The sequence below is a fragment of the Mycteria americana genome, chromosome 4 (genome assembly GCF_035582795.1).
Source record: "Mycteria americana isolate JAX WOST 10 ecotype Jacksonville Zoo and Gardens chromosome 4, USCA_MyAme_1.0, whole genome shotgun sequence".
Lineage (NCBI taxonomy): Eukaryota > Metazoa > Chordata > Aves > Ciconiiformes > Ciconiidae > Mycteria > Mycteria americana.
Genome location: NC_134368.1, coordinates 90,998,096 through 91,012,359, shown reverse-complemented (window position 1 = coordinate 91,012,359; position 14,264 = coordinate 90,998,096). Strand labels below are relative to the sequence as shown.

Below are 14,264 nucleotides of genomic sequence, written 5' to 3'. Positions count from 1 at the left end.
TCAAGAATTCAATTTTTGATATGGTTTACTTTGATCCGTTTTCTTAGTGCTTTTTTCTAATGTCTTTGAAGTGCCTTCTCAGATTTATTTTCAAGACACTTGTCTTGTAAACAGTACTTGAACCAAGTATTTCACTGTCTAGGGCAAATCAATCTAGATTTGCAATAATCAAAAAGCATTACTGAATTTTTTTCAGATTTTCCAAACTGCTAGTGTATTGAAAAAATGCAGTTGTCATAGTCCTTTTTGATTTTAGGCCCTAATATAATGCTCTAATAAAATCCTTCAACTTTGTTTCTAGATAAGACCTTTATGTGCTTGACCTATATATTTCAGATGGTTCTTTGCTGAAATTGAAACCTACCTGGGAAGAGTGTTTTGGTAAGTGGCGGGACTTGAGACGTCGGGAGGGAGGAAGGTACTCTTTGTGCTCAAGGGTTCTTCCCGGATGGTGACTAGTTGGCCTCCTGAGGTTATTGCTGAGGTGGCGGAGACATCATTCCTGAAGGAATCGGGGTGTCTTATATTGTCCAGGAGGTTTGGAAGGAGTTTGAGAGAGTGTCTTCAATAACAGTATTTCTCTATAAAGTTTATGTCTTGCTCCTTTTTTTGTTCAACCTTCTAAGTAAAAACTAAATACAAAGTAGGAAAGTTTTCAGTTTAAGCTCAAAAAAAGGAGAGAATGCCATAGCCCAGCTCATACCCTCACTGGACCTCTTTGTGGTTTAGATTAGGTTTGATACTGGTAACCAGTTCCCGAAACAGATTTGCTCTCGGTTCATTCCATTGGTGTGCACAACTCTCCCTCTGAAGTTCAGGGGGAAAAAAAGGACGGAGGGGAAAAGGGGGGCTTGCCTGTGCGGGCTTGCTGTGGACAATCTTTCTGTGGATTTCAGTAGCTCCTTGAAGAAAGGGTTGTTTCCTTTTTTCTGGGTGGGTCAGTCCTGGTTTTTCTCACAGTGATGGCAAGGGAATTTGGGTTCTTGAAGGAAAAAAAACCCTACTTTTTTTTAGACTAAACAAAGTACATGAACTTGCTAATGATCCTGGCTGTCCAAGCACGTTAAAATTGCTGCTCAGTTTCCCCTGCTGCTTGTGGCCACTGTGACGGGGCTACACGAGCACAGGTACGTTGGCAGGTCGAGTTGCACGCTGCGTCTGCCACGTCTATGCGTCTGCAGAGTTCTGACTCAGGCTCCCAGTACTTCTCAAACTGAAACAAGCAGCTTTCCCCGTATTTTGCGGCACCCCGGTGCACCCTTTCTCAGAAACACCGATAGAGTGAAGTGCCTTTCCTGTTCAATACGCTTCCCTGAGGCAGCTGCAAGGGATTCGCCACGTTTGTCCCGAAGCACAGTTTGGGGAGCTTTTGCGGTAGGCGAGAGGTTGGGTTTGAAGCGCAGGGTCAAAGCCCAGAAGAGGACGCCCTGCCCGAAGGAGCCTAACAAGGGAGGCTTCCCAGGCAGTACACTAGAAATACTAGAAGTACGTTTCCTTTGCCATGCCACGGGTGGGCCGGGAATGATGTACCTGGTCACACTAGAGTGGGATAAAAAGCAATTATTTTTCAAGAGGCTGAAGAAGATGAGATTTCTTTCCTTTCAATAAGATCTGGGTTTTGTTTGTTTGTGTGTGGGGGGTGTGTGTTGTTTTTTCTGTTTGTTTTGGTTTGGGGTTCTTTTTGCTTTTTGTTTGTTTGTTTTTTAAGAAATCAATTTAGAATTAGAGATAAAATTAACTACTTCTGTCACGACCTTACCTACCCTTGGTGTATTCAAACAGTGTAATCTGAGCAGAAATAATATTTGAGTAGTCCGTGTTTGCTGCCAAGTTTTCAAGAAAGTCAAGCTGCCGAATCGGTGCAGGTCTCTGGCTAGCCACCCAGACTTGGTGTTTGCTAGCGAGGTACTAGTTTTTAGATGACGTAAGTCTCCTCTGCAGGAGCAGAGGGAGTGTTGCCTTCACTTGATTTATTCTCTTCATTCAGTTTAGTCAAAAAACCTGGTTCACTCACAGCTGAGGAAACCAAATGGAGGAGAGGAGCTTGCAAAGTAGGGATGCTGCTTTTACTCTTTGACTGTAGGAAGAAAAACAAGCTGTGATGCACCGATGCTAAAACTCTGAAAAGCAGAACAATAAAGCGTTTAGTTCACTGATTACAGACAGCGCTTTATTTAATAAATCGGTTGTTTTCCGTTGCAAAACCTAGTTAAGAGGTCTTTTTTGTGCGTTCAGCTTTTTTTAACAGTTTTAGGGTTTGGCAGTTGTAAGTTGCAATATACTTTATTAACAGAGTAATTAATCACTCTTAGTTTAAAAACTATTTAGAACCATATTAATTATGTGATACTAAAATGGATGCATTATGTATTCTGGTCATTGACAAGTTCAGTTCAGGGGTCTTATTTGCATGTCTTAATGGTTACAAATGATGAGTGAATCTTTTCTTATGGTAATAAATAAAATTTGTAAATACAAACCAAGATCTAAGTCCTTGCCCTAAAGAAAGGTTCCTTGTTTCTGAATGAAACTGTTTTTTAATCTGTGATGGTCTATAATAGATCCTTTGGTAAAACACGGGAGTACTGGTCATGTAATGGAAGTTAATACTCAGCAAAGGGCCCCCTCGCTCTCTGCAGCAGGTGCTTTCAGGGGCTAGCAATCCCATATCCAAAGAGAATGGAAATTCCAGCCTCGCATCTGCTTCTGTGCCATCTCTGCGTCACCTCCTTTTCACTTCTAGGTCCCCTCCTTGGTACTGCAGGGCGTCTTTCTGCAATTAAATTGTAATAGCTTACTGTGATTTTAATGGATATTTTATCTTCTCTTTTTAACTCCCTGTTTGTCTTTGAGTTGGGATAATGAATTCGCACTAAGCAATCCAGACTGTGCTGGAGTTTATTCCTTAGGTAGAAATTGTAGCTTGAATGGACATCCTGGGAAACTGGGGTCCTTTTCCTACTGCTTAGGTTTGCCAAAGGTAGCCCAATTTCCACTGAAATCCCAGCATCTCTGTGCCCGAGTCCCGAACTGAAGAACTGAAAACAGGAGGACTCGCTCATCCTCATTTTCATCCATGTTCAAAACTTTTCTGCGAGTATCACTACAAGGTTGTTACTAACTGGTGTGCCTTACGCAAGAAAGAAAGTGAGCTGAAGTAGCAGAATTGTTTCCTTTCAGTAGGCTTAGATCTATTTGTAATTCTTGGCCAATATCAAGCTAAGTTGGATCTGATCTGTTGCTTTACTGATTAAATATTTCATCTTATAATGTTTAGTGCACTCAATAAATTTTGGTGTATATAATATTTATGAAAGAAAAGATCCATATTAAAGTAATGGTGCACAAATATGAAGTGAATGACTGGCCATTTTGATGTTTTGAAAGACAAAAAAGTACTTGTTAGAAATGTCTTCTGGTTTTCCTAAAGGAATTATAAATGCAAGAGATTGCTTCTTGCTTAAAATATTTTTTTACTGATTCTTTTAGAACATGCTATGCTAGGACTTTTAATGGAACTGTAACATGAATGGTGGTCTTGTAACGGTTATATAGAGTACAGACAGCAGTAACACTGCCATTAATAACATCCTATCGACACGTATAGCATCAGGTAAGCCTGCCAGCAACGTTGCGTCCAGTGGGAAGCGCCGTTGTAACTCGCTTTCTCCAAGACCTTTCAGATGTGCTGCATTGAAATGGGGTCTCCGTTATGTGGTATGGGAATAAATACTCCCTCCTGTGGAAGAGCCTATGAGAAATTACATATGACTGTTGAAAAAAGTCAGTTGAAAGTTTATTCTTAGAAGGGAAGGCTTAACTTGTTAGTAATAATCCTCTCGTGTCTCCTAGATATGTTAAATGCTAACTCATGGAAACGATCCAATTTTAAAATTACTGCCATCGTTCTTGGGTTGCTCTCTGTTGTCTTTATTGTTAGAGGAACAAAGTAGGTGGATAAAATTGTGTTGAAAAAATAACCTAAGTAAATATCTATTCAAGTAGAAGACATACATCACCCATTTCAAATCTCAAAATTTTGTGGTCATCACTTCAGTAAGAAGTGGAATGTTCAGGTACTTGCCCAGTTACCCAAATTGTGACCCAGATCTCTTAAACCTTTGTACTGAGGTGAGAAGCATGCAAACAAGCTCGTTCCAGAAGGATTCAGTACTGCCTGCTCTTTAGCTGTGAAAGCAGTGCCGTGATTTGCAGTCTTTCTTTTGAGATATTTTGATGCGTCCAAGATCAACTTCCTGTCTGAGCCACTCTAGACAAGTAGATAAATCTGTAGATATTCTGACAGTTTCCAAAATTAAAATAAATTATGCCGGCAGAAGTTTGTTCAGGTGGAAAAGGGATGGACTAGAAGATGCAGCAGCAGGGGTAGAAGGCAACGGAGAGCCTGGTCGTCCCGGGCGGGAGGGAGTTAGGAGATAGGCAGGTAGCCAGGCGAGAAACGAGCAGTGTGACAGAAAACGTCTGGAGGTGAAGCGCTTGCACCTACGTGCTCTCCTCTTCTGCGTGATCAGCGATGGAGAACGGAACTGGCGGAGAGAAGGGGAGTTTTATTCCGATCCATTTGCTCCACAGAACTTAACTGTGCTAAATACTCCTCGGCTGGTGTTTTGGCTAACAGAACAGCCGTGAGTCCCTATGAAGAGTGATTCTGTTTTCAGGCAGTGGTGGTGTGTGACTGCGACAAGGGAGCTAGCCACGAGAGCTTACCCAGGTCTGACGGAGGGGAAGCTGTGCTTAAATCTTGGTGGATCTGTAGGCGTGATTCAGTGCTGAGTTCACCCTGCTCAGTACACCGTTCACTGGCGTATGGAGAGTGGCTGCCCGGTTGGTTTTTAGCGGGGAGGGGGGATCTGGAGCAGCGCTTGCTGGATTGGGCTTTGGCCTAGGGAGAGTGGCGTTTAAGTGGCAGCCTGCGCTAGAGCAGATGGGGAGCGTGCTTTTGGAGAGGTGGAGTTCCTCCCAGGGTGAACGATTTGTCTTTGGCTACAAACCTAGTGCAAGCAGACCCTATTTCGTGCAGCTCATGTAAATGCAAGATTTGCGAGCGTAAGGAAGAATTAGATTCAGTTCCGTGGCTGTCGTCATCTCTATATCCTGTCTGAGCGCTGACTACAAAGGCAGAGAACAGGATAATATGCTACCAGAGAGAGGGGATCACGATGCCAATAAAGCAGGGATAAAATAATGTTGGTGTTTGCTCTAATTCCTCCCTATTGCCTTGGTTTTCAGATGCTACAGAATCCACGTACTCCCATCTTCTGGAGTACAGAAATATCCGTGCGACTTAAGTTGCTCTAACGATTTCTCTCAGCTACTGAATATACGTGAATTCATTGCCTGATAAGCCATACCTGGCTATGAATGATGCACTAAAAATGTGCTGGCTCTTACAGTCATGTGAGAAAATCTAAGCGTCAGTCAATTTTAAATTGCAGGTTTTATTTCTCAACAAGTATTCTCAACAGGAATGTTTCATGGGTTAAGGATGTAAGCATTTTTCTGATCATCATGAAATTATTTTCTTTACCTAATGTCTCTAATTTAGAGCACAGTTTACAAGCCATTCCAAGCAATTTTCTAACCTCTGCTAGAACATTTAGGAACTGCAGTCCACAGAAGCAGTTAGCTCAGCCAGAAAAGCTCTTTTCTTCCTTCCACGGCACCGTGTTTTCACCACTCTCCAGCAAGAACACAGCAACTAAATCTTGTTGCGAGGAGGCAAAACTATCCTGGTGGAACAGGCTAAGTTGTACCTTTCCGTCCAGCTAATGTTTCTTCAGTAACAATTGTTTAAAGCACTGATACTTGACTGCGAAGGGGGCTCTTTGAAGCGCTGTAATTCACAGGTCTTTGTAAAACAAACTGATATCTGGGGCAGGCAGCTGTGCCAGCTCGTAAGGAAAGAGAAACGTGGAAAGTGACTTTTAGTCAGTGTAGTTCTCTGACTTCAGCTCAGCAGGACAACGAATCTGCCTGAGGATTAGACTTACAGGTGGCATGAAAAAAATCTGTGGCCAGAGGAGGAAAAAAGAAAGGAAGGAGGGAAGATGACAAAAGTTGGAAATAAAGAACAGCAGTTTCATATGTATTGAAAAGGGAACGAATAGATCGCGAGTAGATACAAGGTGCTCTGTATTTCTTCTTACATCTGATGATGTCAAGCTTAAACCATTTGCGTAGCTCAAAATGATACAGAATACAGTTCAAGCCTTAAAATTATCACCAAAAATTCAGTACCTATTCCAGACTTTTATTAAGCTTCAATTAGAATTAATTCAGCAGGTTTTGTCTGGTAGGCCAATAGCTGGCATAAGCCCGTAGTCGAGTGAAGATTTCAGGGAGAGATTGTGTTTATATATATATATTTTTAATAGCAGTAATTTTCTCTAGTATTAAATCATCTCATTCGTAAGATCTACCATTATGGGTGCCCGTACATTACAAGTGAATGCCAGATGTCGATGAGTAGTCAAGAATTTCCCCTTGCTACAGAGGGAGAGATATGATGTAGCAAAGAGAGAAGATTCGGCTTCAAAAATGCAGGTGTCATCAAGTGCAGTTATATACTAGACCTGCCTGTGTTTAGTCTGGGCATCAAGACTTTCTCGTGAGGGCAAAGCCACCGATTTCCAGGCTGGGACTGGAGCTGGCTAAGCCCTGCTAGCTTGAAATACAAATGCACACTTAGAACACACTTTCAGCGTCTGTCCATGAGCACATCTATAATTTTATCTGTAGGACAGTTTCCAGGGGCCAGAAGGCTGAATACTGCTTATTGTCTGGCCTGAGCTGGTATATATTTGAGGGGAGTTTTTGATGTCTTGTTAATCATTTGTCTGAAAGATACTTTTCTGAAGGTGGGCAATGAACAGGTAGGTAGTTCTGCCTAAAGCGCAACAGGGAGGGATTTCTCAGATGACTTTTCCTCTCATCTACACCGTATGACTCTTTGTCTAGGACTTCTGTTAGGAGAGACCTCGCGTAGCCTTTCAGTCATACCAGTTAGCTACCTGGTCCTAGCTTAAGGCTTTTACGCCAGCACTTCTCCTTTCTCGAATTGTTTCCCGAACTGGGGGGTTCTGTTGTAAATCTTGAAGTTCAGGTGGGAATTTAGCTTCTGAAAAGTTTGGCTGTTTGTCCACTTTGACGCGTGCACACACAAAATTAATTAAAGGTGGTTAATTAAAGGCGGTTACTTAACCTTGAGGCCATACATGAGAATATGAATTTGACTGCATCTTGAGGAAGGAAGTTTCAAAGCCTAATGCAGTTTACCCACTGAGTTTCAGAAGGATTTTGAGCACCTAAGTTTTGAAAAATTCAGCCTAAGCCTTTAAGTTGACTTTTGTAGCCCCTACCCACCCCCCAAAAAAAAGTATTACAGTTTTTGAGAAATAAGGCCATGTGTAGTGAAAATGTTCCCTATCAAAACCTGTGTTTCCATACCACACTAATAATTGATTTGGGATTAGCGAAATCCGTTAAACAACGGATTTAAAGGTGGAAACCGAGCGAAGTACATTTGAGTGAAGTTCACGATGACGTGCGTAAAAGAATAGTCTACATGGGTTGACTTACTGTAGGTAAAGTGGGCAGCACAGCACGGTCCTGGTGGCCACAGAGGTTGTGCCGTCCTTAATCAAAATGACTGAAATGAATTCTCTCTCTGAGACTGAGATGATGACATTAGAAGACATATTTGAAAGGGCTAGTGTTAAGTGTCCGAATGGACATAGCGATTAGAAGGAGAACTTGCTCTTTTCACAGAATATCGCAGCCCAGAGATACTTGCCTTGCGTTTTGGCTGATCAGGGAAAGAATGTGTACAGAATGGTGTTGGTTCTGTAACGGCGAAACAAGATAAAACAAGAAATGAGACCCGGAGTTTTAGTTTTATCTCTGCTTGTGCTTGAAAAGTGGCAGTATTGAGTAGTGTACTGGAAGTTTGGAAGTCTTTTGGAAAGTTTTTGTTTGTCAAACGCTGCTAAGCAGAATTATTTGGAAAGGCAGCACAAAGTAGCATTCTGAAATAATTCCTGTCCTCGCTCAGTACAGCCAGTCACTGAAGCTGTTGTTTAAGGTGAGAGAGAACCGAAGATGACATACAGCAGTGTGGCTGTATGGAACGGTACAAGTTAACATCAGCCTCCAACCGAACTCCGAATCTGAAATAACCTGGGAAGTGGACAAGAGAGAGAATTCTTCTTTGCACACTGGGGACCTGGCTTGATTGCTGGAGCTGGCTCTCCGTGCTCTTGCCAAAGATAGCAGATGAGTTTTAATGGCCACACCTATTTAGGATTGTTATTTTATGTCTTCTCCAATAAAGGATGGAATAAATGTTGTTCTGTTTCAGAGAAATACAACAGGCATGGTAAATGCTTCCAAAACTAACAATTCTTTAGAAAAATAATCATGTTCTGGGGAGCAGCAGACTTGAGCTCTTTATTAGTCTAATGCCTGCATAATGTGATCGTTATTAATTTCATTAGTATTTATTGTGCCAACTCTAGTTATAAAACATATACCATCATCTTCTTCTGGGTTTTTTTTTTTTTTGGTTGGTTCGTTTTTGATTTTTTAATGCTTTTCGTACAGTCATAGTCCATTAATAATTCCATACTTCTGTAAGGTGACTCTCGAGGGTGGTCCCGGTTAGCTGCTGAGAACAAAGCGTGCACCAGCCTTAGCCCCCTCTGCGCGTGCTCTGGGGCAGCGCGGTTACCTCGTCCGTCACGGCGGGGTGTTACCGCGCTCAGCGGTGCGGCGGCTGGTTCCTGTCTGTCTGTCCACAGCTTGCACCCGGTGCTGCCTCCCTGCTGACTCGACCCACCGTTTCCTCCTGTGCGCTTGTGTGGGCACAGTTTAGGCAAAGCCTCTCCCCGTGCCTGTTCTAGAAGATGCTGTCGGAGGTCCTGACGTTCCGGGGGTGTCAGTACTCTTCCAGTATTCTAGTAGGAGATGCAGAGCCAGTGGACTTGATCTCGCCAGGTATTATTTTTTCATTCCTTTATTCATTTGTGATGTGTGTGGTGAAATAGCAACTTAGAAGGAAATGCAAATAGTCGAATTGAAGTGGCTGTTGTGCTTGCCTCAAACCAGAAAGTTTCACTTTTGGACAACTGTAATAAAAGCCAAAGAAGCCAAGAACACGAGACCTGAAAAAGGGCGGTGTGTGTGCTGCTTCCACTTCACATCCAAGTAGACAATAGCTGGGTTGATGCTTAGGAGCTCTTCTCTGCTGCTTATACTTGCTGGCCTTTTTTTTGTTGTATAAACTGTGCAGCACTAGCAAATAGAATGTCTGAAGCACAGGTGTATTTTTAACAAACCCAAGGCTCTTCAAAAAGCATCTGTTTGCTTAGGGGCTTAGGTGATTTTGCCTGAGGAACCCTGTTAATCAGTGAAATTATCATGTAAACAGCAAATTTTATGCAGTGTTTCTGCAGTTTATATTATTGCATAATTAAAAGTTTGGGTTCAGATTTGTTGAATTTACACAATTATAGCATTAACTTGCAACAGGAAGGCTTCCGGAGTGGTTTCCAGCATTTGCTACAGAATTGCACTAGCATTCCTCATCCTAGAGAGCCTGAATTCAAACCGGCACACACAGTCTTAATGAAAGCATTCTTGATTTTTGAGATTTTTTTTTTTTGTGAAAGAGTTTCTGCTTTGCAATAGCCATCTTTATGTGCAAAGCATGCGTGCTTAGAGGCTTCTTGGTGTCCGTGCAAGAGCAGCCTCAAAACTGGCCAACCTCCTGATTTAGAGCTTCAGTTGTTATTACTGTCCCCAGACGCCAGCCAGCATCATGAAACCACAAGAATCAAACAAACAATAGGATTTGTTTGGTAAGAAAGATTTTTCCTAACCCTGAAACATGTCATTTGTTGTACTAGAGAGATGGGGGGGGGGGGGGGGGGGGAATTCCACTGCTCCGACTCCAGTCTCGAGGGACCACATGAACATTTGTCTTTTGTCCTGTGAAGCAGGATGGCTAACTGCTTCAGACGGGCAAACCCCGCTGTTTGGGACAGCTTTCCAGTGGTAAATACCACTCCCAAAAGCAGTTTTCACAAGTGGCTCAAAGTTGGTAGCCAAGACATTCCTGCCTACCCGCGGATTGCTTTGTCCATACAATTCGTACAATGAGGTGCTAGACTAGCAGGGAGCCCCCTTAAAGACGCACGCAGGACCTCTGTGCTCGGCTGAAACCTAGTGGCACTGATTTGCGTTGATGAGGTTTGGTGCATGTGCAGCGTGGTGTGACGTCATCTCTTCGTCTGCTGAAATGAAGTTTTGCTTGTCCCGTACTCATCTAGCACCCTGGTTAAAGTTAACGTGATGTCTTTCCCAGTATTGTATACGTTTCATACTCTACTGTAGGCTACGTAACCCAGAACTGCTTGGAGGTTTCCAAAACTATTAGGACATCCCAGTAAAGTTTTGGGTTACGTGACATCATTTGAATATTTCCGAAGCATTTTTCTGAAAACATTTTTTCAGATAAAATAGAAGTAAGCAGATATTTATTTTGTCTTAGGTAAAAGAAACTAGTTTTCCAGAGGCAAATGCAGATTGAAAACTCCTGTCCCATTTTATACAAATTAAAGGCAAACTTGGACAAAATCGAACCACAGTCTTGAACTATAGTTTTAGTACAGTTCAAAAACCATATAATATGTAATTCTTATTGCAACTCAACTGAAGATCCAAGAAGAATTTAAGCAGGTGAAAGCAAACTGAAAGTTTTAGCGATTGGCTTCAGTTTTGTCTTTTTAAAACTTCTAATTGCTCCTTTCAGTTGTCTAAAATTCGTGGAACATGAAGGAAATAAGTGACAATTAGCAGTAACTTCAGTGAGATGATGCTTAAAGGAATCAACCTTACCAGAGCTTTTCCTGTCGTGTGGAATTGAAATTTTTAAAACATTTCTATTGTATGTTAGGAAACAAGGGCTGCAGTTGATTTCCTTATTATCGAGTGCAGATGAGCAATCACGACACTGTCAGATAGATGCTTCCCCTTTCCACCAGGGTGACTTTTCCCTTACAGTCTCTGTGTAGACAATTAACCTCACTGCCATATCAGGCATTTAGTAGAGGCTTGCAACTGTTAAGTCATGCGAAGTCTGAAGATCTTACAACCTAAAATACTTTAAAATAATGGTAAAACATTGAAAACAAACCTTTCAGAGTTGTAGAGGAAGAGTCATTGGCAAGGTATGCTCTCTGTCTTAGAAAAACCTTTAAAATTTAAAGGTACCAATAAAATCTTTAGAAAATAAAAAGAAAGGAAAGAAAGAAAAGATTGGCATAGGAGTCTGGTGTGGAACCAGCATTTCTTGGCTGTGTACAAATTCTTTCAAAGAAACATTTGGAAGAGTTTTTTGCAGCATTTTTACTGTGTTTTTCTTCATCAGTTTCATTGCCAAAATAATTTAATGTGGGCTGAATACTGGCTCTCATACTCTGTAAGTTCTTTGACATGAGCATCTTGTCTCAAAAAAAGACAACTGTTATCTGTTAGGCAATTCAGGCTCTTTATTTGGAGCATAATGGCAGCAACTGTTTTGTGCTGTAATCCTGACAGATTTTAGAAGGCTTCAGACCAAGGCTCAGGAATCTTTCTGCTGCTTCGCCGTGGCCAAGGGAGACGGCTGTTCCCTGCTTAGGCAGTGCTGATTAGTGATGGTGGCAGAAGAGATCCCGACTTTGAGATATCTCAGGAGCTACGGAATATAGTAAAACCACTTAAATATCAGGGGTTCAAGTGGTTAGTCATTCGTATGGCACCGAAGCCAGTAACGATTTGGAATTCCTGTTGAGCAATGGTATATTTTTAAGAGTAGAAGAGTTGCATTAGTAGAACAGATAATTGTCCATCTGGCCTAATAGTCCCGTTCTGGGTGCTTTTAAGCAAGGTGTTAATCTTCTTTTCCTCAATATACTGTTAATTATCTAATACTATAGCCATGGTGGGGTTGGAGCAGAGGGGATTTCTTTCTGATCCCAGCTGGTGATCAGCTTATGCCTTGATGATAAGGATTGATAGCCCCAGTAATTCTTATATAAGCTAATAGCAGTTGATATTTATTCCTTCTCATAATGGAAATTACATTTATGTTTTGCAGACATGAACCAGATGAGGTGGAATCTTACAAATATTCCGGCAGCTTTTTGTAATTTGCTACCTAGCTTGTCTCGGTAGTCTAATTCACTCTTCTGCAAGTCCTGTAAATTTGCTTAAACCACAGCTGAACTGATCCTCTCGCATAATGGTAAGATCTGAATCTTTTCGTCCATAATGATTAAAGTCCTATTATGTCTAACAAGATTGACCCCAATCCTCCCACACGTGACGGTCCATCTGTACAAATTTTAGTAACTAATATTCCTCTTCACTCGAAAAAGTCTCCGATTTTCTGAGTATACCCAGCTCTGAAATTTTTGTGGATAATGTGAGCAGCCAGCATGAGCACGAGCACTTCTTTTATTTGCTGGCTCAAATCAAGGAGGATACAGAAGTTGTGGTGGCTCTTTGCCAGTCTGCAAAGACCTCAGGTGTTTTTTTGATAGATGCCTTCCATTGGTCTAGAAGAGTCACTGGTAGTTGGGATTAAATATTTTGGATTTTAAGGCTGGGATTTCTTTACAGAAGCAAGCTCTTGATCTCCCCTTCTAATTTACTAATGCTCTCACTTGCTCCTGTTTTTGGATTCCTTCTAATCTAGTCTTGGGAGCAGCTGTGACCAAATGTGTATCTTCATTAAGCTCATTTTGTAAATAATTTATGCTGTATCCCTTTCTGAATACTGAAATGACATTCCGATCACAGTAGCCTGTTCCAGATTAACAGGCAGTATGTCTGGATATGGAGTTTTCTTGCGCTAGGATGTGAATGAACAAACAGAATTTAGTTCCGTCTCATTTGTGCTTTCTTCCTCGCAGTGCCTTTGGCTGAAGCATCTGGGCAGCTTCATCTGTATATTTTGAAAGCCAAAGTCAATGCCTTCCTTATCTCCGAGGGAATGTAGGGTTGGACAAGGCCGCGTGTCGTTGGAATCTAGCATTGCCCTGACTATGCAAGAGAAAAACAAGATCAAAATGTCGTTTTGTAGCGTTGGCAGCACCCACTTCAATCCTGCCTTAGGTCTTCGAGATCAAAAGAAAGAACCGTCAGTGACAACCGTATCTTAAGCGTCATTACGCTTCACAGGCAGGCTTTCAGCTGTCTAAAGGAGATCAAAGATGCAAGAGAGAAATCTGGCTGTCCACATCCTGGAGGCTCGACACAACGGAGACGGTGTGGCTGCAACGTCTGTGAGCCAGCCATGTGGCACTCCTGCGCCTGGCCTTATGAGTAAGTGTTCAGCTGAACGTAGCGATGCTACAAACGTGCCTGGAAGGGAACTGCATTGTGGGCCGTGTTTTACGGTGACATTTCTTTCCAAAGCAAGGTGGCTGACTGCAGGAGGCTCATGGGGAATACTCGTGTTAAAACAGGGACAGGGGAATTGTTGAGAAGAATGAAATGGCAGAACTCGCAGCATGCACCCTCCTAGCTCGTGGTAAGTGCAAAGTGAAATGTGGTTGCTTAAACCACACTCTAGATAACGAAGAGATTTAAACTATGAGGATGAGGTTTAATTTTTTTTTTTTTAAGTTGACATTTATAATGAAATGAGAACGTCTGTATTGACAGTTATCATGTCTCACCTGCGGGCAATAATTTCTTAGGATGTCCTCATAAAGTTCCTTGTAAATATGCAGTAATTCCTCCAGACTTAGGTCTGTAAATCTTTTGTATCTGATTCTAAATCAGGTGTTTATTTCTTTCTTGTAAATAGTTGCAAATGGACCTGATTGTAATTGCTGTGAATGTTGCCAAGCTCTTCTGACAGGCGTTGGTTGGCTTTCTCGGAGCAAAAAGCAGTTACCATTTCTCACAGTTACTCTTCATTTTCATAGGGCACTTTCACATGTTGCCAACTCCATCCCAGAAGCCTGATCCAAACTGCAGCAGGATTTCCATCAGGCCCCGAGTCTGTACCATTTTCTTTTCTTTCTGTGCTTCTGGTGAAACCAATCTTCAACAGGAACTGTAAAATCCCGTGTGAATTTGTACCGTGGCTGTGTGGAGACATCTCTAATACTGCATGCAGCCCCCCAGATGGGAAGCGATGAGCACTTTTTCCTTGCCGTATTTCACCCGCTCTGCTACGCGCTGATGACAAACCG

General features: G+C 42.1%; 1 long non-coding RNA gene across 1 annotated transcript; it reads left to right on the top strand.

Annotated features, from left to right (window-relative positions):
- Positions 1 to 355: 355 nt before the first annotated feature.
- LOC142408766 (uncharacterized) lies at positions 356 to 13,561 on the top strand. Its single transcript, XR_012775410.1, has 4 exons — positions 356 to 381; positions 8,817 to 9,012; positions 12,158 to 12,304; positions 12,975 to 13,561. It is a non-coding gene; the product is annotated as an uncharacterized LOC142408766 (long non-coding RNA).
- The last annotated feature ends 703 nt before the right edge of the window (positions 13,562 to 14,264 follow it).